General features: G+C 41.2%; 1 protein-coding gene across 3 annotated transcripts in view; it reads right to left on the bottom strand.

The window, feature by feature from the left end:
- The window catches only part of NEXN (nexilin F-actin binding protein), a 58,050-nt gene extending 36,622 nt beyond the window's left edge, over positions 1 to 21,428 (bottom strand). For 2 of the 3 annotated variants that reach the window (XM_025380233.1, XM_025379413.1), the window contains exon 1: positions 21,298 to 21,428. The gene's annotated coding sequence lies outside the window, so the exon portion shown is untranslated. The remainder of the gene's footprint in view (positions 1 to 21,297) is intronic. The other variant, XM_025380978.1, reaches the window with a different exon arrangement.
- Between the last annotated feature and the right edge of the window lie 2,395 nt (positions 21,429 to 23,823).

Genomic DNA, 23,823 nt, shown 5'->3' with positions numbered 1-23,823 from the left:
AACACAGTATGTCCCTCCCATTATATACATATTCTATAATTTCTCAGAAATGTTTTGTAGTTTTCAACGTGCAGATCTTCCACATCTTTTGTCAGTTATCCCTAAATAATTTCATATTTGTTTATATGTTTGTAAATGGTGTAAATGGTGTTTTTTAATATTTAAATTAATGATTGTTGGTAGTACATGTTGAGTATCCCTTATCTGAAATGCTTGGGACTACAAATGTTTCAGATTTCCCCCTTTTTTTTTTTTTTTCTTTTTTGAGACAGAGTCTCACTCTGTCGCCCAGGCTGGAGTGCAATGGTGTGATCTCCGCTCACGGGAACCTCTGCCTCCCGGGTTCAAGGAATTCTCCTGCCTCAGCCTCCTGAGTAGCTGGGACTACAGGTGTGTGCCACCACGTCCAGCTAATTTTTGTATTTTTAGTAGACACGGGGTTTCACCATGTTGGTCAGGCTGGTCTCGAACTCCTGACCTCCTGATCTGCCCGCCTTGGCCTCCCAAAGTGCTGGGATTACAGGCGTGAGCCACTGTGCCTGGCCTCAGATATGAGATTATTTTTTTGGATTTTGGAATATATATATATATATATATATATATATATATATATATATATCAGGTTATCTTGGGGATAGGACCCACGTCTAACAATGAAATTCATTTATGTTCCATATACACCTTACACATATAGCCTGAAGGTAGTTTTATAGAATATTTTAAATAACTTTTGCATAAGTTTTTGTTGTTGTTGTTGTTGTTTTGTTTTGTTTTTTGAGATGGAGTCTTGCTCTTGTCGCCCAGGCTGGAGTGCAATGGCACGATCTCAGCTCACTGCAACCTCCGCCTCCCAGGTTCAAGCAATTCTCCTACCTCAGCCTCCCAAGTAGCTGGGATTACAGTTGTCCTTCACCACGCTTGGCTAACTTTTGTATTTTAATAGAGACAGGGTTTCACTACCAATACCAGTTGGCCAGGCTGGTATTGAACTCCTGACCTCAGGTGATCCACCTGCCTTGGCCTCTGAAAGTGTTGGGATTACAGGCGTGAGTCATTTTGCCCAGCCAAAGCAAAGTTTTGACTGTGATCTGTCACATGAGGTCAAGTGTGGAATTTTCCACTTGTGGCGTCATGTCAGTACTCCAAAGGTTTCAGATTTTGGAGCATTTGGATTTCAGATTCTCAGATTACAGATGTTCAACCTGTATATAGAAGTATAATTTGGGGGCCAGGTGCTGTAGCTTGTGCCTTTAATCCCAACCAACAATTTGGGAGGCTGAGGCAGGGGGGTTGCTTGAGGCCAGGAATTCAAGAACAACCTGGGCAACATAATAGACCCCATCTCTACAAAAAATTTAAAAACTAGCCAGGCCTGGTGGTGTGTGTCTATAGTTTTGGCCACTTGGGAAACAGGCAGGAGGATCTCTTGAGCCCAGGAACTCAAAGTTACAGTAAGCTATGATCATACCACCATACTCCAGGCTGGGTGACAGAGCAAGTCCTTATTTCTAAAAGAAAAAAATTAAAATTAAAAAATACAATTTTTGCATTCTGGTTTTATATCCTGCAACCCTGCTAAAATAACTTATTAGTTGTTTTTTTTTCTTTTTCTTTTTCTTTTTTTTTTTGAGACAGTCTCACTCTGTCACCCAGGCTGGAGTGCAATGGCACAGTTTCAGCTCACTGCAACCTCCACCTCTCAGGTTCAAGTGATTCACCTGCCTCAGCCTCCCAAGTAGCTGGGACTACAGGCGTGACTCACAACACCCAGCTAATTTTTACATTTTTAGTAGAGACGGGGTTTCACTACATTGGCCAGGCTGGTCTCGGACTCCTGACCTTGTGATGTGCCTGCCTTGGCCTCCCAAAGTGCTGGGATTACAGACGTGAGCCACTGAGCCCAGCCTAATAACTTACTAGTTCTATTGGCTTTTTTATAGATTCCATCAGATTTTCTGCATACGTAGACGATCACATCATCTGTGAGCACAGTTCTACTTTTTCCTTTCCAGTCTGGATGCCTTTTATTTCTTTTTCTGGCTTGACTGTCCTAGCTAGAACCTCCAGTACAATGTTAAATAGAAGTGGTAAGAGCAGATATCTTTGTCTTGTTCCTGATCTTAGGAGAAATATGTCCAGTCTTTCACTGTTAAGTGAGATGTTAGCTGTAGGCTTTTCTTACATGCCCTTTATCAGACTAAGTTTGCTGGAGTAATTATCAGTAACAGATGTTGGATTTTATCTAATGTTTTTTCTGTGTCTATTGAGTTAATCATATGGTTTTTATTTTTAATTTATTAATATGGTGAGTTACATTAACTGATTTTCAAGTGTTAAATCAACCTTACATTCCTAGGATAATTCTCAATCGGTTATAATGCATTATCCTCTTAATATATTGCTGGAATCAATTTGATAAAATTTTGTTACGTTTTGCATCTGTGTTTATGAGAAATTATTGGTTGTATAAGTTATCTTTTCTTGTGATGTCTGCTTTTGCTAACAGAGTAATATTGCCTTCATAGAATGAGTTGGAAATTATTTATTTAGTTTTCTGGAAAACTTTAGTTCATGTAGGATTTAGTATTATTTTTTCCCTAAATATTTACAAGAACTCCCCAGTGAAGCCATGTGGGACTGAAGTTTTCTTGGTGGGAAGGAGACAATATAATGGGGGAGAGGATGGGACATGATTCCCTATAATTATTAATAAGATCCTAACTTTTCTTGTTTAGTGGGTCTGTCAGTGCTTATGACATTATTAAAAATAAAGGAGTAAATTAAAGGAATCTGTACATACATGAGTGGGTCATGAACTAAGGTTTATGAGTAACCTAATTTTATGTGCCTCAGATAAAAATAATAAATAGGGCCGGGCGCGGTGGCTCAAGCCTGTAATCCCAGCACTTTGGGAGGCCGAGACGGGCGGATCATGAGGTCAGGAGATCGAGACCATCCTGGCTGACACGGTGAAACCCCGTCTCTACTAAAAAAATACAAAAACTTAGCCGGGCAAGGTGGCGGGCGCCTGTAGTCCCAGCTACTCGGGAAGCTGAGGCAGGAGAATGGCGTAAACCCAGGAGGTGGAGCTTGCAGTGAGCTGAGATCTGGCCACTGCACTCCAGCCTGGGCGACAGAGCGAGACTTCGTCTCAAAAAAAAAAAAAATAATAATAATAATAAATAGCACTAGTCCTGTTGTCTTACTTGAGCCATTATATCATATCTAGAGTTACCTATTAAATATTTTATTTATTGAGATGTAGTTTTGCCCTTGTTGCCCAGGCTGGAGTGCAATGGTGTGATCTTGGCTCATTGCAACTTCTGTCTCCTGGGTTCAAGCGATTCTTCTGCCTCAGCCTCCCAAGTAGCTGGGATTACAGGCATGCACCACCATGCCCAGCGAATTTTGTATTTTTAGTAGAGACAGGGTTTCACCATGTTGGCCAGGCTGGTCTTGAACTCCTGACTTCAAGTGATCCACCCGCCTTTGCCTCCCAAAGTTTTGGGATTACAGGCATGAGCCACCATGCCTGGTCTGATATTTCTTCTTATATAACCAACAAAACCTACCCTTCATTCTCATGGCTTCTCAAACCTTGTGGTTATTTTTGATTCATTCTTCTATATCTTCTAGATTTTAATAGATTGTCAAGATCTATGAATGTTGCTTTCAAACTTCTCTTACATATTACTTCATATTTCCATGGCCTCCATACTAATACAGACCTTCATCACCTCACATGTGGATTACCAAAATTTGGTAATCAGACCTAAATCCAAATTTCAGATCTGTTAACTGCTTAGTCAGGATTAGATAAGATAGCATTATATGAAGAACCCTGGAATAATAACTAACATTAGTAGATATCAATAACTTTGATTAATTTTATTACTATTCATCTCCCCTACTAGAATTTACTCTATTTAGGAAAAATCCTATCTTTCCCTGACAGTGAGCATATATAATGTATTACTTACACAATTTTTTATTTTTAAAAATAGATGCCAGGTGTGGTCGCTCATGCCTGTAATCCCAGCACTTTGGGAGGCCGAGGCGGGCAGATCACCAGAGTTCGGGTGTTCAAGACCAGCCTGACCAACATGGAGAAACCCCATCTCTACTAAAAATACAAAATTAGCCAGGAGTGATGGCACATGCCTGTAATCCCAGCTACTCAGGAGGCTGAGGCAGGAGAATTGCTTGAACCCAGGAGGCAGAGGTTGCTGTAAGCTGAGATCGCACCATTGCACTCCAGCCTGGGCAACAAGAGTGAAACTCTGTCTCAAAAAAAAAAAAATTGAGGCAGGGGAGGGGTGAAGGTGGGTGCAGTGGCTCACACCTGTAATCCCCACACTTTGGGAGGCTGAGGTGGGAGAATCGCTTGAGCCCAGAGTTACAGACCAGCTTGGGCAACATAGCGAGACCCATCTCTACCGAAAATTTAAAAATTTGCAAGTGTCGTGGCACATGCTTATAGTCCCAGCTATTTGGGACACTGAAGCAGGAAGATCGCTTGAGCCCAGGAGTTCAAAGTTGCAGTGAGCTATGATCATGCTACTGCACTTCAGCCTGGGCCACAAAGCGTGAGACCATCTTAAAAAAAAAATAGAGACGGGGGGTCTCACTCTGTTGCCCAGGCTGGTCTCGAACTCCTGACCTCAAGTGATCCTCCCACCTCAGCTTCCCAAAGTTCTGGGATTACAGGCATGAGCAACCATACCCGAGCCTCTTGTGCAGTTTTTTAGAGTAATACTAAAGGGTATGAGGAAAACTTGGAATCATGGGATCATAAGAACTGATAATTTTAGGTCAATTAATTGGCCAGAGAGGACTTCAAAAGCCTTCTTTATTTATTTATTTTGGTGAAATGAAAGAAAATTGGGTGGCTTGCTAACAGTGAAGAATTAGTCAAGAATAGTCCTAGAAAATAAATGAATCAGCTAGCCCTTTTCATTTGATTTTTTTAAAATCCTCAAATTATATCTTGACTTACAGATTTAGAAAAAAATAAAATTGATTTTAAAAATTTACTATGAATAAAACCACTTAAAATAGTTTTTTAAAATGTCAGCTCAGTATTCTGAGCTCTAATTTTTAAACTCAGTGAAAATTGGAACAGCACTATCCTTAACTTTTTTGGTTAAAATATAAGCAAGTGATCCTGTACTCAAAGTTTGCTCTGTTCTGCCTTTTGAGGATAAAAAGTTGTAGCAAAATAAGTTCATGACCTTTTTGTGTTATGGAATTGCACTTAAGGTACAGATTACAAACCAATAGGACTCACATTTCTTAAATGTTTTTATACTGGAGAAAAAAACTTCATAATTACATAGACACTGTAAATACATATAAGATTCCTTTATTGTTAATTAAAAAGGAAGTATGACACTGCCTTGGTAGAAACAACTATGCATTTCAGTTGCTAACTCATTTGCCTATCTGTGTTAACACAAGGACAAAGGTATGAATTGGACTCTGGCCTATTAACTTCACAGGAAAACTCTGTTCCCTAGTCATTAATTGTATTGTCCTATCTAAACTCATTATTTCACTAATACATCCTTTAGTCACAAAACAGGAATAAAATTAATGATGAAGATAATCCAAGTTAACATTTGCTGAGTCTTTACTGTTTGCCTGGTAATGTGCCAAGTAGTTAACAAGCATTATCATTTATTTCCTACAACAGGGCTTCAAGGTAAATACTATTATCAAATCTTCTCTCAAAATCATTTCCAGGCCAGGTGTTATGGCTCAAACTTGTAATCCAGGCTGAGTTGAGGCAGAAGAATCACTCGAGGCCAGGAGTTGGAGATCAGCCTGGGCAACATAGCAAGACCCCATCTCTACAATTAAAAATAATAATAATAATCTGGGTGTGGTGGCATGTCCCTGTAGTCCCAGCTACTTGGGAGGCTGAGGCAAGAGGATCACTTGAGCCCATGAGTTCAAGGTGGCAGTGAGCTATGATTGAAACACTGCACTACACCTTGTGCAACAGAGTAAGACCCTATCTCAAAACAGAAACCAAACAAACAAAAAACAATTTTAGAACAAATGACATATACAGGTTCAACATTATTACAACTTTTCATAAACCCTCTCATAAAAATTCCAAACCTATATATATTTTAAATTTTGATATTAATACAAAAATAATTTGAAATCTCCCAAAATATTCTACTAGAACTTTTGGTGCTTAATAACCTTTGTAGAAAATATTCAGTTATATCCTCATGATAATTATCTAGTTAACTGTTGATTTTTTCATGCATATTAAGAAGACACTGATGGTGGAAGAAGCACTGGAGTTAGAGCCAGAAAACTTGGATTAGAGTTTCTGTTTAGGTTAATTAGTAGATACATGATTTTGGATGAGCCAGTTAACTTCTGTGAATTTCAGTTTTATATGTAGAATGGGCCTAATGATGCTTTTCTCATTACATTGCCAAATAAAATGAACAATTCCCTTTTTCTGAACTTCACTGCTACATTTGATATTCTCAGTCACTCCTTTCTTCCTGAAATCCTCCTTGCTTGGTTTCATAGCACTATTCTCCCTCTGTTTTTCCATGTCTCTAAGCATTCTTTCTCTATGTCCTTTGAGGGCTTCTACCTCTCTCTCTACCTCTTAGATGTTGTTTGCCCCCAGGTTTCAATCTTTGCCCTTTTCTTCTCACTCTCCAATTTTTCTTCTGTGATTTAGTACACTTCAGTAGATTAAATTACTTCTGTAGCCTCATCTCTTTTTACCCCTCCCTCCCACTCTATCACCCATACTGTAATACTGGCACAACTCAAGCGTTTGCAGAGCTGCCTCTCTCAGCTTTATGCTATTCTCATTCCCTTATCACTCAGCTAACTCCTACTCATCCTTTAATTCTTGGATTGTCACTTTCTCCAGGAAGCCTTCCTTGATTCCACAAGACTAGGTTAAGTGTTTCTCCTGTGTGCTTACACAGCATCCCATGATTACCCTAATTGTAGCACTTACCACAATGTACAGTAATGACCCACCTTCCTGAAAACCTCCTCTACCAGAAGGTGAGGTCTTTGAGAGAGTAGTGACTATGTTTTGTACACCACTATATCCATAGCACCTCCTGCCTCAGCCTCCTGAGTGGTACTACAGGCTTGCACCACCATACCCAGCTAAGTTTTGAATTTTCTTGTTGAGACAGGGTCTCACTATGTTGCCCAGGCTGGTCTTTAACTTCTGGGCTCAAGTGATCCTCCCACTTTGGCCTCCCAAAGTGCTGGGATTATAAGCATGAGCCACCATGCCCAACCTGAATAAGTAAATCTTGCTAGCTTCAACATGAATCACTTTATGAACAGATAAAGCTTATCTGGATATAAGGTATGACTATCATTGTGATTATCATTATGCAGGGATATGGCATAAATACTACATGTCAGTTATTACATAAATTTTTTTTTTTTTTTTTTTTTTTTGAGACTGAGTCTCACTCCGTTGCCCAGGCTGGGCAATGGTATGATCTCTGCTCACTGCAACCTCTGCCTCCCGGGTTCAAGCGATTCTCCTGCCTCAGCCTCCTGAGTAGCTGGGACTACAGGCAGGTGCCACCACACCCAGCTACTTTTTGTATTTTTAGTAGAGACGGAGTTTCACCATGTTGGCAAGGATGGTCTCTATCTCTCGACCTCGTGATCCACCCGCCTCAGCCTCCCAAAGTGCTAGGATTAAAGGCGTGAGCCACCACACCTGGCCCATAAGTATTTATTAAGCATCTACTATGCCAGGCACTCTACTAGGCACTGAGAAATATAATGCTGAACATACAGACAGAGTCTCTATTCTCATGCTATTAACAGTCTCTTTGCAACAACTCTCAACAAAAGCCTTGGAACCGAATTTTTAAGTGGTCCAGTCTGATTTGCTCTCTGCAAACACAGGTAAGGTTCTAACATCAACCATACCTACTACAGAATTGAAAGGCAGTATACACTATACCCCAACTTCCAGTTAGATGACTAAGATCCATGACTTCCATTCTCAGTCCACATTTTGCACTTCTCTTACTCACTGATTTTCCTCTGTACACATGGTAGACTCTATGCTCCCTTCCCAGATTGCAGGGAATCAGTTGCTTTCCAGTGCCTTGTTCAATTAAATTGTAATTTAAAATAACCCCCCAAAGCTATCACATAAAGCTTTTCAATATTCACGCAAAAACTAGCAAGTCTGAAAGATTCTCTGTTCTTCTGATTCAACTTTTTATTCTCTTAACAAACTGTCTATACTATATTTTAAAGAAGTCTTCTGTTGAACATTTATAGCAGATTATTAGCCTTTTAGAAACATATTCTCAAATGCCAAATATCATACATTAAATATATACAGCTTTTGGTATGTCAATCATACCTTAATAAGGTGGTTTTTAAAAAAATTCCAAATATCACCAGGGACGGTAGCTCATGCCTGTAATCCCAGCATTTTGGGAGGCTGAGGCAGGTGGATCACTTGAGGTCAGGAGTTAGAGACCAGCCTGGCCAACATGGTGAAACCCCATCCCTAGTAAAAATACAAAAATTAGCTGGGTGTGATGCCAGATACCTGTTATGTCAGCTACTGGGAAGGCTGAGGCAGGAGAATCGCTTGAACCTGGGAGGCAGAGGTTGCAGTGAGCCAGGATTGCACCACTGCACTCCAGCTTGGGTGACAGAGCAAGACTCTGTCACAAAAAAAATAAAAAATAAAAATTTCAAATATCAATTTAATCTTTGACTTATTCTATCATCTCCTCCCACTTCTTTTCTTTCTTGATAGGATCTCACTCTGTCGCCCAGGCTGGAGAGCAGTGGTGCAATCAGAGCTCACAGCAGCTTTGATCTCCTGGGCTCAAGCAATCTTCCCACTTCAGCCTCCTGAGTAGCTGACACTACAGGCACACACCATCACACATAGCTAATTTCTGTATTTTTTGTAGAGACGGGGATTCATCATATTGCACATGGCTTGTCAGTCTTCCCAGTTTCGTGTTTATATATATTAACAGCCAACATTTCAGTTACCAGTCTCTAAACTTAATTTTGCTGCTTTATTTAGCAAAAGGCCCCAGCTGCTCCTTCAATTTCAAATAATTATGCTTGCCAGAAATTATTTCTATTTAGTATTCATATGTATCACTATAATTTTCACTGATAAACTTACAAAATGAGAAGCTGTAAAATTCAAAGTATTCGCTTTACTGGTTTTCTTTTTTCAGAATCCTGATAAACATTTTCAAATTATTCAATCTTTTCAATAGGTGCTGGAATCCAAGTGTAATGACATAGTTAACTTCAATTGCTATAGGGCAGCTACTTTAATGTAGTTTCTTCAAAACTCTTAACTGATACGTATTATATTAGAATAGAATAATAATTTAAGTATACATTATTGGTAAAATAAAAAAAAAAAAGGTTTTAAAAGTTCCAGAATAACTTCTAGCCATGATTGTTTTGATTTCTCTTTTTTTTTTTTTCATTTCTTGTGATAGGATAACAGCCCACCATTCTTTCTACCCTCAACCAGGCCCACTAGGTTCTCTACTCAACTACTGCAATCTCTACCTCTCTGTGCTCCTCTCTGTGCTCTAGTGTATCTTCTAATTCTGAGGATACTGACTGTGCAGTGCATCATGAATCAGAACTATAATTCTCACCTGGGCTTGACAGGCCTTCTGCAGACCCTCAGACTCTTCAGTTTCCTTTGTCTTCTCCCCATTTTTTCAACCTTCCACCTAGACAAATCTATTTAATAGCCTTTTTCTACCTCCAAGACCTTTCTTAAGTCACTTCTCTACCAAGGAGGTATTTTCCCAAACTAATTATAATGGAAATGGTGATTTTTCTCCACTTCACCTTAAACATGTTGTTTTTCCTCCTTCAGTCTCTAAGACCTCTAAATATGCTTAGATTTCTAGGTGTATCTGGCATAAAGTTTAAACATTTTTATATTGGTAAACGTCTCAGACATATCAGTCTAATCTATCTTTTTTGTTTACTTTTTTATTATGGAAAATTTCAGGCACAGAAAATGAAAGAGACTAATATAATGAATCCCCATATACCCATACCAAGCTTCAACAATTATCAGCTTTTTCCACTGTATTAGGCAATACAAAGTCTGTTTCATTTATTTTGTGCAACACCTATTTCAGCATAACACATTTTTTTTTTTTTTTTTTTTTTGAGACGGAGTCTTGCTCTGTCACCCAGGCTGGAGTGCTGTGGCCGGGTCTCAGCTCACTGCAAGCTCCGCCTCCCGGGTTCCCGCCATTCTCCTGCCTCAGCCTCCAGAGTAGCTGGGACTACAGGCGCCCGCCACCTCGCCCGGCTAGTTTTTTGTATGTGTTTAGTAGAGACAGGGTTTCACCGTGTTAGCCAGGATGGTCTCGATCTCCTGACCTCGTGATCCGCCCGTCTCGGCCTCCCAAAGTGCTGGGATTACAGGCTTGAGCCACCGCGCCCGGCCAACACATTTTTATAGATGTTTTAAATACTATTCTACCTGTACTCACCATATCCTAGGCTTTATGTAGTACATCCTCCTATCCTCTCAGAATTATGAACAGAATCAAAACCTATAATTCTTGCCTTATTCTCTTTTGAGAAGACTTTAAAGTAACCACTCAAAGAAAATTGGCAAACTCTCATTTGATGAAGTCATTAATAAAGTAATGAAAAGTTACATGTACAAATAAAATTTAATGATTTTTTTAAAACTACAATACATTAAAGGAAAGTTCTGAAACCTCTAAACAAAGGAGGAGAAAACTAACAACTGAATACCTATTGTGTACCATAAACTAGGTGGTTTTCATATACTTTATAAATTTAGAGTGATGAGTATGATAGAACTAAGAATAAACAGAAAAAGATAAATTAGTGAAAACTGATATTTGTTCAAGAAACATTTATTGAACATTTTTCTATAATGTGCTAGGTACAGTATAGGCTACTACATAAATAATAGCAAACAGGATAAAATATCTGTTATGGAGTTTATGGTCTAGATGAGATCAAATACAACTATCAAAAATATAATAAGGCTTACATTTTCAGATTAGAAAAGGCTTTGTTTAGGTAACATCTGAAAATGTGTAAACACACATAAAAATTAGCTTTAACTGGGCACACTCCTGTAGTCCCAGCTTAGGTAGGGAAGACTGAGGTAGAAAGATCGTTTGATCCCAGGAGTTTGAATCTAGTTTGGGCAAATTAGTGAGACACCATCTCTAAATAAAATAAAAATAAGCTCTGTGATGTTAAAGGAAATCCCTAAGATGGTTCTTGGCCACCTAAAAGGGGCAGCCACAGCACAACAATTCAGCTCCATTGCACCTTCTAAGTATCTAAGATCCCAGGCAGGTCCATTGAATTCTTATGAAGAGTAAGATTAGAGAGAAAACAGTGACCAAAAGATAAGGCTGAACATGTGGTTCTAAGAGTTTGGTTATAATAGAGGTTTTGTTTATATGGATTACAACAATAGGTCTTTAATATATTAGAAATTAAAATATTCTAATATATACTTATAAAGTCATTTAAAGTAACAATAACAAACCATTATTTAAAAACATAAAAATAATTAGTAAGAAGAGGACAATCATTTTACATTTTTGCTAATATCTGGTATCTGGCATAATAGAGGAAAAATACATTCTCATATTTGCTTCTGCATTCAAACTATGGTGGTGATGTTTTGATTGAAGTCTCTAAGAAAACATGTCCTTATATTAATACCTAGTTGGAAAAAGGAGGACTTTATGGACCCCTAAATGGTACCAAGGGCTCCCAGGGGGTCTAAGACCACATTTTGAGATTTGCTGAGTTACACGGAAAACATCCTAATTGAGTCATGTCAAGTTCTCATTCTAGAAATGTATTTTAGAATGCTACTGTATTTTAGAATGCCACTGTATTTTAGAATGCTAAATGGAGATTGGCTTAACAACTTAATTCCTATACTCAGTGACCTGAATGCCAAAAGACTTTATATCTGGAATCTGAACAGGCTTTTCTTCTTCTAGTGTTAAATGATTTTTCTTGTTTGAGTAGGCAGATGCAATGTCCTTGGCCACCTTAAAGGGGCAGCAGCAACATAACAATTCAGTCCCATTACACCTTCTATGTATCTAAAATCCCAGGCAAGTCAATTGAATCGTTATCAAAAATACTATTAGAAAGAAAACAGTGATCAAAAGATAAGATTGAACAGGTGGTTCTAAGAGTTTGGTCATAATAGAGAAGGCTGGGATGATAAAGAGATTTAGTAATGGCATTCTAACACATTAGGCATTCATGTTAAATGAAGACGATTATGTATCCATCACAGGTTTCAGAGGGAATATTGCAATATTACTACAACCTATACGCAATTTATCCAAAAAGCTGCATTTTTTTTTCAAATTTGACAGATTAGTTCCGTGTTTACATTTTTGTGAGAAGGAGAATCTGTATGCCAAAAGGTATGCCTGACAATGGGATACGAAACAAATAAGAGCTAGCCCTTGTAAATCAAATAGCTTTGGTGAAAGAAATAGATATCCTAACTATTATATGATGTAGTAAATGCTATAATAGCAGTACTATAACCAGGCTATAGAAACATGGAAAAGACTACAGTATGGTTAAGGAAGAGGCTGGGTTAAAGAAGGTTTCACGGAGACGATGACATTTGAGTTAGACCTTGACAGAGAAGTAGAATTTCACCAAGTGGAAAAGATAGTAAAGGCATCCAGGAGAAAGAACCAGAATGAATAAAAATACCAATGCCTGATGACCCATTGCAAATTTGGGGAGCTATAACATTGTCCAGTCAATCTATGGCAAAACTAGAAAGACAGGCCGGGCACAGACTAGAATGAATACTGTGCACCATATTAATAAAAAGTTTAGATACTGTCTAATAATATTATAGGCAACAGAGAGCCAGCAAAGGATCATGACTTAAAGATATATTCTAGAAAGAAAAGAAAAAGAAACTCTTACAGCAATGTAGAGAATGGAGTTTAATGGGGAAAGGACAAGTACAATGATCTTGGTAAGAGAGGATAAAGGCCTGAATTAGGATATTGGCATTAGGAATGAAAAGCTGGAAGAGACATTTTGGAAGTGGAATTGACAGGACATGGTGACTCATTATTTATTTAACAAATAATTATTACACTCCTACTTTGTGCCAGGTGCTATCCTAAGCTTGGGAAGATGAAAGTAAACAAAAAGTCAAAGTCCCTGTCTTGATTAAACTTTTTTTTTTTTTTTAATTAGAGTCTCGCTCTGTCACCTAGGCTGGAGTGCAGCGATGCGATCTCAGCTCACTGCAACTTCTGCCTCCCAGGTTCAAGCAATTCTGTGCCTCAGCCTTCTGAATAGCTGGGATTACAGGTGTCTGCCACCACACCCAGCTAATTTTTGTATTTTTAGTAGGGACGGGGTTTCACCATCTTTGCCAGGCTGGTCTTGAACTCTTGAGCTCCACCTGCCTCTGTCTCCCAAAGTGCTGGGATTACAGGCGTGAGCCACCGTGCCCGGCCTTCTTGACGGAATTTACACTGTAGTGGGGCACTATTGCAAGAGCTTTGGCCAATTTGATTTGGAAGGGTAGAGGTGAGGAGAGGAATAGTGTCAAGAATGAACCCAAGCAAGAGTCAGAGGATGAGAAATAAACAAATAAATAAAAAAGGATGAACCCAAGGTTTCAAATGGGTCAACAGGGTTACCATTAACTGGAGATTAAATTAAAAGGCATGTTTAAGTCAGAAAATGAACTCAGTTTCTGAGTCACTGTGCTTGGCCGACAACTTATTTATTTATTTATTTATTTATTTATTTATTTATTTATTGAGACAAAGTCTCACTGTGTCACCCAGGCTGGAGAGCAGTGGCGTGATTTCTGCTCACTGCAACCTCTGCCTCCTGGTTTCAAGCAATTCTCCTGCCTCAGCCTCCCAAATAGCTGGGATTACAGGCACATGCCACCACACCTGGCTAATTTTTTTTAGTACAGACAGGGTTTCACCATGTTGGCCAAGCTGGTCTCGAGCTCCTGACCTCAAGTGATCTGCCTACCTCAGCCTTCCAAAGTGCTGGGATTACAGATGTGAGCCACTGTGCCCGACCAGGCTGTCAACTTTTAAGATTTCTTTTTTGAGATGGAGTCTTGCTCTGTCACCCAGGCTGGAGTGCAATGGCACTATCTCAGCTCACTGCAACCTCCACTTCCCAGGTTCAAGTTGTTCTCATGCCTCAGCCTCCTAAGGAGCTGGGATTACAGGTGTGCACCACCACACCCGGCTAATTTTTGTATTTTTTAGTAGAGATGGGGTTTTGCCATGTTGACCAGGCTGATCTCGAAATCCTGGCCTCAAAAGATCTGCCTGCCTTGGACCCCCAAAGTGCTGGGATTACAGGCATGAGCCATGGTGCCCAGCCGACTTTTAAGAAGATTTTAAATGTAATACTTAACTATATGCTATAAGTAAATGTTAAAACCTAATTCTTACAGTCTTTGGAATAAGCAACAAAATTGTTTTGAGCTTCATAAAATATGAGCCTAAATTTTTATCATTTTTCACTTGTACAGGAAACATAAACTTAGGTATAATGTAACTTTGTTACATTTAATTAATGAAGGTTGCAACCTTATACTTTAAAAATTATACTATAGACGGCTGGTCACGGTGGCTCACGCCTGTAATCCCAGCACTTTGTGAGGCCAGGGCAGGCGGATCAAGAGATCAGGAGATCAAGATCATCCTGGCTAACACGGTGCAACCCCATCTCTACTAAAAATACAAAAAAAATTAGCCAGGGGTGGTGGTGGGCACCTGTAGTCCCAGCTATTCGGAAGGCTGAGACAGGAGAATGGCATGAACCCAGGAGGCGGAGCTTGCAGTGAGCCGAGATCGCACCACTGCACTCCAGTCTGGGCAACAGAGCAAGACTCTGTCTCAAAAAAAAAATATATATATACACACACACACACACACACACACACTATAGGCTGGCCACAGGCGGTGGCTCACGCCTGTAATTCTAGCACTTTGGGAGGCCGAGGCGGGTGGACTGCCTGAGCTAAGGAGTTCGAGACCAGCCTGGGCAACATGGTGAAACCCCATCTCTACTAAAATACAAAAAATTAGCCAGGTGTGGTGGTGTGGGCCTGTAGTCCCAGCTACTCGGGAGGCTGAGGCAGGAGAATTCCTAGAATCCAGGAAGCGGAGGTTGCAGTTAGCTGAGATCATGCCACTGCACTCCAGCCTGGGTTACGGAGCAAGACTCCATCTCTTAAAAAAAAGAAAAAAAATTATACTATAGGCTGGGTGCAGTGGCTCATGCCTGTAATCCCAGCACTTTAGGAGGGTGAGGCCTGGGCAACATGGCGAAACCCCATCTCTACAAAAAATAGAAAACTTAGCCGGTGTGGTGGTGCACACATGTAGTCCCAGCTACTCAGGAGGCTAAGGTGGGAGGATTGCTTGAAGCTGGGATGTAGAGACTGCAGTGAACCCTGATCATGCCACTCCAGCCTGGGTGAAAGATGGAGACCCTGTCTCCAAAAAATAATAATAATGAAATAAAAATGATACTATAAAACGTCCAAAAAATAATAATAATGAAATAAAAATGATACTATAAAACCTGTCATAAACCTCATCGAAATTCAAAAATACGAAATTAGAACCTATGGAAAAAAAAAAGAAATTAGATCCTATTTCACCTAGATGAGGTAGTGATCTATTTCCCTCTTACCAATACACAATTCCTCACTGAAAACCAAGCATCTTATGCCAGGTGCGGTGGCTCACACCTGTAATCCTAGCACTTTGGGAGGCCAAGGCAGGTGGATCAGCTGAGTTCAGGAGTTCGAGACCAGCCTGGCCAACATAGTGAAACCTCATCTGTACTAAAAGCACAAAAACGCTGGGTGTGGTGGCACATGCTTGTAATCCTAGCACTTTGGGAGGCCAAGGTGGGCAGATCACGAGGTCAGGAGTTCAAGACCAGTCTGGCCAGCATAGTGAAACCCCGTCTCTACTAAAAACATAAAAATTAGCCGGGCGTGGTGGCAAGTGCCTATAATCCAAGCTACTCAGGAGGGAGAGGCAAGAGAATCACTTGAACCCGGGGGCGGAGATGGCACTGAGACGAGATGGTGCCACTTCACTCTAGCCTGGGCAAGAGCAAAATTCCATCTAAAAAAAAAAAAAGAAAGAAAGAAAATTAAGAATCTTTTGAATCTTTCAACCTGCCTTGATATCCTTCCGCAATAAGTATAAATAACACTCTGCCCTTATATGATAGTTGTGATACTTTTCGAAGTACATCCACCAAACTATGAGCCCCTGAAAGGTAAGAACTGCTCTATTCCTCTCTATAGTTTTAGTGTCTCACACAACACCTAGGACATAGTACAAGCTCTATTCATATTTGAGGTAGCAAATGAATGACAAAGAGATAACAGGAAAACTGTCTGATCCAAAATCATCCCAAATAAGATACATGATTCTTATGTACAAAACGAAGACTGATGATCTAGATGCACTAACTAAAGTAATAAAAAATAAAATGGGGTGGGTTTATGCTAAACTAAATACCATGAACAACCAGAAACCGGAGGCTTCAGGAATTCTGTTCCCAAGCAAATTGATGTGGTAATCACTGGAGTCTGGGCCTCCTCACTATCTCTGCAAGTGGAAGATGGTCTTTCATTGAAGGACACAGTTGGGAACAGGAAGACCTGGATTTCTGGCTCCAAACATGTCAGTGGGATGGGGAGGCAAAAGAAAAATAGTAAACTCCTCTTTATAGCCAAGCTGTAGGAGTCACAAAAACTCTCCTAAATACTTCTCAAATGGACTGGGAGTAGAATTTTTAAGAAGGCCTGGCATGGTGGCTCACACCTGTAATTCAAGCACTTTGGGAGGCCAAGGTAAGAGGATTGCTTGAGACCATGAGTTTGAGACAAGCCTAGGCAACATAGTGAGGCTCTGTCTCTACAAAAAATAAAAAAATTAGCCAGGCAGGGTGATGCATGTCTGTAGTCCTAGCTACCCAGGAGGCAGAGGTAGGAGGATCACTTGAGCCCAGGAGATAGAGGTTGCAGTGAGCCATGATCATGCCACTGCACTCCAACCTGGGTGACAGAGCAAGACGCTGTCTCAAAAAAAAAGAAAAAAATTATTTATGAGATCCTAGGAAATATTTCTTTAGCAGAAATATATCCCCTATGCTTTCTAAAATCCCGCCAGGGAAAGTATTTTATTTGTTTTGATTAACAATATATGGTCCCTTCCAGCTCTAATTGACACTAATAATTAGTGTCAATGAATGCTAACCGCTTCTCCCACCCCTATGATCACATTATTTAAGAGGCTTGCTAACCAAAATATATCTACAATGTTTAAAGTCCCAGTTACTATTGCTAAGTGCAGCAGATTTTCCATCATATGATGCATTAGATATACTTGCCCTAATACTTAGATCGGGGACTGCATACTCAAGCATTTAGGGTCAGGTAATGTAAATGTAATGTAAGGTAATGTTATGTAATATAATTGGCAGGTAATGTAAATGAGTGTATGACTTGTTTAAAACAACAGGGAATCTTAGAGACTATGTCAAATGGAGAGCATGTGACCTGCCTGTCTGTGGGGCAGCCACTATTTAGTTCCAGTGTATTGTTCCAATGCAAAAATGTGAACCTTTAGGTACAATACACACTATTTGGTTGACAGGTACACTAAAAACCCAGACAGACTTCACCATTTTACAATTCATCCATGTAACCAAAAACTACTTGGTACCCCTAAAGCTATTGAAATAAAAATAATTTCTTTAAAAAAGTGAACCCAGATTTTGCCCAGATTTTCCAATTTTTCAAGAGAGGATGTAAATCGATATTTTAATGTAAACTGTACCAATTTTTAAGTATGCCTGTGGCTAAAAGTGTCTTTTTTTTTTTTTTTTTTTTGACACAGAGCCTCACTCTGTCACTTAGGCTGGAGTGCAGTGGTACAAGCATGGTGCACTGCAGCCTCAGCCTCCTGAGCTCAAGCGATCCTCCCGCCCCAGCCTCCCAGGTAGCTGGGACTACAGGCATGCACCACCACATCTGGCTAATTTTTAAATTTTTTGTAGAGATGGGGGTGGGTCTCACTATGTTGCCAGGACTGGCCCCGAACTCCTGGGCTCAAGGGATCTTCTCGCCTCAGCCTCCCAAAGTGCTGGGAATTCAGGCATGAGCCACCATGCCCAGCCCCAAAAGTGTCTTTTTGGTTTTTAATTTTTTTTTTTTACCTTTTTTCCTACACTTGGTAATCAGGAAGTAAAAGGTGTCTTTTTGACTGTCGACTTTTTGACTGCCATAGCCTTAGTCTAAATGAACAGACAACACTGAGAAATGGAAAGGGTCAAAGGGGAGGCCTATTTTGGCCAGAAAGAGTGAAGCAGAGTCAAAGCGGAAGAAAAGACAGGGAAGAGGCCCAGGATGGATGGTGAGAAGTGAATTTCACCAACCTCGAAACCTCGCATAGGGAGCCCCAATCTGCTTGTCTTCTAATCTAAGAGTAAAAAGGAGGAGATGTCAAGAAGGAAATAAAGGAGGAAGAAAAAGAATCACCTGTTGAGCAGTTACTGGATGCCAGACACTGCATGGGATGCTTTCACATGTTGTTTTATTGAGATATGCCAATGCAAAAAGAAAGAATTCTATGCATGGGGAAAAGACTAAAAGGAAATACATCAAAATCCTAACAGTAAGGGTGTCAGATTACAAGAGCCCCGTTTTCCATTCTCCATAATTTTTAACCATAAATATAATATGGTGTATTAACATTATAATACAAATTAAACTAAAATTTAAGGTGGATTTATGGGTACAAATCCACCCACCCTAGAATATAGAAAGTAAACTACTATAAATTAAGCCAAACTATACACTGAATATTTAAACAGAAAAGGAAAATGTAGCCATTTCAAATGTATATAATATGTAACTATGCAATTATAAACCCAGAAAGAGAACATGAAAGAAACTACACAGGTGATATGGACCACAGATTGATTAAGAACAGAAATATGTGAAATTGTTAGGAATGTTATAAATCATTTTCTCTCCATATTATAAACTACCAAGATGTTCTGTGTGTGTGTGGCCTATAAAACTATAAAATATACTAAAAGTCCTCTCTTCTATAAAAACATTTAGACTTTTACCTGTTACATATTTTTCCACATTCACTGCATTATTTTCTTTCTTTTAGGTGTGTACAACTCTCATATTTAAATAATCCCCCCCTTTTTTTTGGTCTTTTAGGGCATTTCAAAGATAACAGGTATTTTTTTTTAATAAATGAAATATGTCATTATAGGCCGCTCGTATTCTAAGCAGTCTGAATCCCCAATTAATCTCTTCCAAATATGCATATTTAGTTTTCATTCTGCTCAAAAATGAAACCCTAACCTAAATACTCCAAGTGAAATTTCAGGGGAAAAATACTGTTCAAAAACCTAGATAATGCATTCCTTTGTTGATGCTAAATATAGTCATCTCAAGATGACATACATTTTGACAATGATCAGCCTTACATGTCAAATTTTCAAAAATAGCACAAATTCCATTTTAAGATGAGCAGGAAAAATTGCTATTCATTACATTTCAATCGAAAATGGATTTTAAAGTATAAATCTTCTATTAAAACTGGATTACATTATAACTATAATGAGGAAAACTGGATTTAAAATAATTTTGTTGTGGTTTTAGCTTAGAATTCTTTGAGGGAATTGTTGCAGATAAACTACATAATTGCATGCATTTTTCTTTAAATTGTCCCTCAGAAGTATTAGTCAAAATATAAAATATCTGCAAAAATACGGTGTTAATTGCTGGAAGGAAGAAGAAACTTAAACAGCTACATTGGTTAGTCAAAGTTTACTTATACAAATTATACCTCCCCCCAAAAAAACCTTTCTCTCATTTGATTAATTATGCAGTTTTTCTTAACAATACCCCAAACTCAAAAGAATTCGAGACAGTTTTCTTACTGCATCAATTTAACCTGTAAAAGGATAATATTAGAGGGAGAAATTATGTGGTCCACTCAATAACATGTGACTAAGATGGTATAAATACTTAAGTTTATTTAATCACATTACCTAAGACATAGTTATGTTGTGACTCGCAGGCCAATGGGCCGCTGCTACATGAATTCATTAATAAAATTTAACGATGAATGATGTTCCTGTTGCTTTGGTCAGGGAACTGATTTCTTTATTATGGCTTCTTTTCTCTACCTGTGTCTTTACCAAGGACATTTTGTTAGGACTTATCCTTATGCTATTTTTACCTTGTTATCTCTCTGCCAACTTTGTTCACGTTGTGCTTTAATAACTATAAAATGAGTATCTCTAAGTCATTGCAGTAACCAACTATAACCTCTCAACTTCGTCATTTTCTTTATAAATGCCAATGCTAATGCATTTGTAGAACGTTTCACAGTTTACAAACAGCTGGAATGGTTTGGCTTTTTCAAAAGCATATAAGCAAGGGGAATTCTCAAGAGGTGACTACACTCTTCACTCACGTAAACTACGTAAACTTCGTAAACTTCCAGCCCTAGTTGCCCAACCCCCAGCATCCCACCGCGGGGAGAATCACGAAAAAAAAAAAAAAAAAACGCGTTGGAGACAGGAGTGGGGGGATATGCGGGGGTGTCGGGGGAGTAATAGGCTGTTAAATCGTATTTCTTCCCATCTTCCACAGGGACCGATCAGAAAGAATTTCTTAACTGGCACTGCTGGCAGAGACGGAGACCGCGGCGGGGGCACGTGGTGGACGGCACCGAACTTCCCTAAGGACCCCAAGAGTTCAGCCGAGGGACCGGCACCCACTCGGCTCACAGAGGGCTCCCTCCCTACAGTACGGAACGCACCTGAAACTCAGCCGACAAGGCGCAGGGGAGCAGGGCAAAGACATCGCAACTAGAAGCCCGAGGTCGGCTGAGGCTTTCAGACACTGGGGCAGCCCCTGTTCGGCACCCCGCCTAGCCCGCAGGACGCGGCTCGGAGGCCGGGTTCGCCCGGGCCGGGGCCAGTGCGGAGCCACAGCTGTATGGCGCCCGGCGCACTCCCGTGCTGCAGCGGAGCATCGCCAGAAGCCGCGGACCCCGAGCGCCTCTCTGCAGCCGCTGCAGCCGCCGCTCCCGCCCCCGCCCCCGCCCCCGCCAGGGGACCCTACACCTCAGTCTCCACTCCCCCTAGCCCACGTTCCCCAACTCTTCTCACCCTCCAGGAGCCGGTGACCCGCGAAGGTCCTTCTTTTCGCGCGGAGGGACTGTGCGCGTCCTGCCTAGCTGTGGGTAAGGGTCTGGGAGCTCTGGCCGTTACACTTCTGCTCCAGCCGCTGGGAGTCCTCTGGCTGCCGCTGCCGCTGCCGCTGCCGCCGCCGCCGCCGCCGCCGCCGCCGCCGCCGCCGCCGCCGCCGCCGCCGTCTCCAGCAGCAAGTTTCCATAAAAGTCCTGGTGCGCAGCCTGTTCCCGCATTCCAGGCGGGCCCAGCGCCGGCTGCAGCTGTTCCAAAACACAAGGCCAGTTCCCCCAACCCCCACCTCCGCCGGATCACCCGGAGAGGGGTGGAGAGTCGAGGAGAAAAGCAGGGGACGGGGAGCGTGGCTGCAACTTTCCGCCAGAGTTTGTCTGTCTCCCGGCCCTAGGTGCGCGGGCTGACCCCCTAACCTTGGGCCTGCCTCCACCTCCAGCCAGGCCTGGGGAAGGAAGGCTGCCTCCGCCACGGGAAAGGAATGAGGCTGAAATGGGCTTCATTACCGGTCTGGAGCTGGCTCCCCCTACCCGCAACCCGTTTGCTGTGGGGCCCACTTCTCTCAGCTACTCTACCCGTCCTAGTTTCCAGTCAAGAAGCCAAGCCACTACATTATCTTCTACTACCCTAAGCATTGACCTTTGGCCACGTTTTCCTTTATTACAAAGAGCGTGGGGCAGCGATCCGGGAACACTTCATCTGTCTATTGCTCCCCTTTTCTTAGCTCCAGTCTTTAACTCTGAAAGGAGAGTTAAAAGGAAGAAGAAAGAAGAGAAGGAGGAGGTCAATTGAAGGCAGAGGAGGAGGAGAAGAAAAAAAGGAATACATTTATATAAGCACAAATATATTTATATTCCACCTTTTTGTTAATTGAAGGCAAACCATGTCTGGTCTTCCTAAAGCTTCATAAAGGCATCTTTGACTATTAGGCACCCACAGACCTTTTTCACCTTGGACCGCCAGCCTGTCAAATCCATTAGACAATCCCATATTAAAACCCGAAATGCACACTCAGAGGGAGCATTTTTGGTGGACGAGATCTTTAATTCTTTACTGCACTTGAAAACAAAATCAAAATGACACCCAGATAAACAAAGAATAAAAGTAACCACTTCCAACTTCAGGCCCCAAGACAGCAGTGCTCAGGTTATATTTCAGGGATGTTGAAAAGGCCTTCTGGGCTAGGCGCGGTGGCTCATACCTGTAATGGCAGCACTTTGGGAGACGGAGGCGGGTGGATCACTTTAGGTCGGGAATCCAACAACAGCCTGCCCAACATGGCAAAAGACCATCTTTACTAAAAATACAAAAAATTAGCCGAGTGTGGTGGCACACGCCTGTAATCTCAGTTACTCAGGAGGCTGAGGCAGGAGAATCACTTGAAGCCAGGAGGCAAAGGTTGCAGTGAGCCGAGATCGTGCCACTGCACTCCAGTCTGGGTGACAAAGTGAGACTCCGTCTCCAAAAAAAAAAAAAAAAAAAGGCCGGGCACCGTGGCTCATGCCTGTAATCCCAGCACTTTGGGAGGCCGAGGTGGGTGGATCACCTGAGGTCAGGAGTTTGTGACCAACCTGGCCAACATGGTGAAACTCTGTCGCTACTAAAAATACAAAAAATTAGCCGGGCGTGCGGCGTGCGCCTGTGATGCCAGCTACCTGGGAGGCTGAAGTAGAAGAACCCACTTCACTTGAACCTGGGAGGCTGAGGTTGCAGTGAGCCAAGATCCAGCCATTGCACTCCAGCCTGAGCAACAAGAGTGAAACTCCCTCTCTCTCTCTCTCTCTCTGTCTCTCTCTCTCTCTCTGTGTATGTGTCTCTCTCTCTCTCACACACACACACACACACACACACACGAGGTCTTCTACTCTTAAACATAACTCTGTTCCCCAGTCCCATCCCCACACTATTTACTCAGGATGGAAACTCTTTTAAGGAGGGTAAGCCAGCCATTCATTCCTCAATGATAGAAAAGTTCAAAATTGGTAATTACAATTATTTAAATGTACCAAACTACAGATGGTGATAGGTGGTCTCGGTAGTCTTGCTTGTGCCCTTGCTCTCTCTGATGCCATCACATTGGCCTTCTTCAGTTCATGCAACTTTCTGTGGGCATTCTGGCTGCAGGGCCTTTGCATAAGTTGTTCCCTGCATGAAATCCTTTCTCCCACTTTCCCCTTCACCTAACTTCAACATAAGCTCCAGGTCTCTTCTTAAATGCTGCTTCCTTGAAGAAGGCTTCCTTGCACCCCACCTTTCTCCCCACCTTGCACCTCACCTTTCATCTCACCTTTCTCTTCCCTATACATACCTATCCCTGCCCCATACATATCAATTTATAATTACATTTTTATTTCTGTGATTTAAAGAAGTGAGTTGGCTGGGCATGGCGGCTCACACCTGTAATCCCAGCACTTTGGGAGGCTGAAGTAGGTGGATCAACTGAGGTCAGGAGTTTGAGACCAGCCTGGCCAACATGGTGAAACCCCGTCTCTA

The sequence above is a fragment of the Theropithecus gelada genome, chromosome 1, assembly GCF_003255815.1.
Source record: "Theropithecus gelada isolate Dixy chromosome 1, Tgel_1.0, whole genome shotgun sequence".
Classification (NCBI taxonomy): Eukaryota; Metazoa; Chordata; class Mammalia; order Primates; family Cercopithecidae; genus Theropithecus; species Theropithecus gelada.
Note: the sequence above shows the minus strand (reverse complement) of the source record. Positions and strands in the feature narration are given on the sequence as shown.